The sequence below is a fragment of the Bos indicus genome, chromosome 15, assembly GCF_029378745.1.
Source record: "Bos indicus isolate NIAB-ARS_2022 breed Sahiwal x Tharparkar chromosome 15, NIAB-ARS_B.indTharparkar_mat_pri_1.0, whole genome shotgun sequence".
Classification (NCBI taxonomy): domain Eukaryota; kingdom Metazoa; phylum Chordata; class Mammalia; order Artiodactyla; family Bovidae; genus Bos; species Bos indicus.
Window position 1 is genome coordinate 81,862,853 of NC_091774.1, and position 2,447 is coordinate 81,865,299.

Here is a 2,447-nt window from a genome sequence, read left to right on the forward strand (position 1 = left end):
CGGACTCAGGGTCCGCTGTGGTCAGACGCAGGGTCCTCTGTGGTCAGACGCAGGGTCCGCTGTGGTCAGACGCAGGGTCCTCTGTGGTCGGACGCAGGGTCCTCTGTGGTCGGACGCAGGGTCCGCTGTGGTCGGACGCAGGGTCCTCTGTGGTCGGACGCTGGGTCCTCTGTGGTCCGACGCAGGGCCTGCTGTGGTGAGACGCAGGGTCCGCTGTGGTCAGGCGCAGGGTCGGCTGTGGTCAGGCGCAGGGTCCGCTGTTACCTGATGGGGACTTTCTGGGCAGTCTACAGTCTGCCTTTGGAAAATTCTTCCTGTTGGGAAAGCCGCCTTGCTCTTTCTGAATCTTCTACACATTAGGATTGGGTTTCCCAGTTGGCACACTGGTCAATAATCTGCCAGTGCAGGAGATGCAGGTTTGATCCCTGGGTCAGGAAGACCCCCTGGAGAAATGGCGACCCACTCCAGTATTCTTGCCTGGGAAACCCCATGGACAGAGAAGCCTGGCAGGCTACAATCCATGGGGTTGCAAAGAGTTGGACATGACTGAGCGACCGAGTTTAAGGTTAAGTTTTCCACATTAATATTATGCTTGATTCTGCATGTTGAGAAGACCCCTCTCTCCCAGGACAGAGAGCGATCATGCCCACTCTTATCTCGTCTCTTATTCTTCAAGTCAAACACTTCCAGTCATTTCAACAATTCCCGGTGAGCCCTTTCATAATTTATTTTTGTTCTGCTATGAACACAGGTATCATCTGTCTCGCATCTCCTTTTGGAGGGGCCTTGAGAGAAAGCAATTCTGTGAAAATCGTTAGATTTATGAAGCTCTCATTCTGTGTCGGACGTTTCCACATTAATTGACTGATTTCTCTCAATAATCCTGAAATAGCCATTATGAATTTTCACTCTTGAAATGTGTGAGCTGAGGGTCAGGAAGTTAAAGTGGCTTGTCAAAGGATAAATTGCAAGTGCAGAAGCCAGAACTTAAGCTGGTGTCACGACTCTAGGGCACTGCTTGTTCCTTTACCCTACACTGGTCCTTCTTAACCACCATCCGTCTCCTTTAATCTTTGGCTTCTAGAGTCTAGAGGTAGCTCATAGGAAGGGGGTTAATAGAAAAGAACCCATTTTCACCCCTAGAAAGTGTAGAATCAATCTGATTTCTATTAACCCCCTAGCAGCAGCATAGGAAAGGGGTTAATAGAAATCAGGTTGATTCTTCACTTTCTAGGGGTAAAAATGGGTTCTTTGTTAGCTACTCATTGTTCCAGGCTCTGCCCTCTGGAATGAAGCCTCTAGGGGGTGGGGGTGGAGACTTCTCCATCACCCGGAGACTCACCGGGAGGCTGGCTGGAGTCAGGGTTAAAGACTTGTTTGTGAGCTAGGGGTTCTCACCGGCCAAAGAACTTCCATAAAACATTTTGGGCTGCATGTCAGTTTTGATCCTGAGACTTTCAAGGCTCATAAGGCAAAATCAAATTCCTAGTATTTCAGACTGCCAGGCCCACCACGTTTCTGATAAGTACCATATCAAATCTGTTGATTAGCAGTAGCTTGAGTATCGACCACCCTGGTTCACCCCATTGCTCTTATCCTCTTCGATCGTAAGTGCCTTTCCTCCAGAGCACTGCTATTACTGTGATTTTTCTGTGTTCCTACCTTCTGTCCCTCTGTGAATGTTTCCCATCATTTTTCTCTTTTTTACTCCTCATAACTTACACATGGGTGTGGCTATTCACCCCCTGGAGGTCCATCATCTTATTGAAAAACTGAAAATTTTTTTTCACTTTTTTTTTTTTTAAGTTCAAATACTTTAAAAAGAGAATTTGATGTATCCAGCTGCCTTTTTGGGAGCCAGTCCAAAAGTTAGAAAGTTGAAATCATATAGCCAGCCTACATGTTAACTGTCTGTTGTGTCGAAAGGGTCAGTTATGTGGTACAAAACAGAGCTTCATGCCTTCACTTGGACTGTGGAAGATGGTGGCATTTTGATATCTTTTTGAGACCCAAGTCTTGAAAACTCAGCTTGGAACTTATTGGGATAGACATCCTGAGTTTGCACTCACATCTATTATTCTATTCCAAGACTCTATAAATCCTTCTTTCAAAGCAGCATTCTTTATCTTTATTTAGCCACACACCCTTTTTCTCCTTCTTTCCATAGAGATGAAAATTTAAAGACATGGAACCCATGCTTTAGGACACGCTTAACTAAATGTCCTCCAACTCTTTTTGCTACGCTTGTCTCTGAATCATAAGATTAGAAATATAAGTTTCTTTGAAGCATTTAAAAGATTACTTTGAAAATTTCAGTATTTGGACTAAATAGCTAGCAAATTCAGATTTCTAAACAATCACATGCTTTGTAGACACAGCAGTATCCCATTGCTTAGTCGGATTTGGACTGGCTAATACACCACCTTTTTTCCAGAGTGGGCATAATC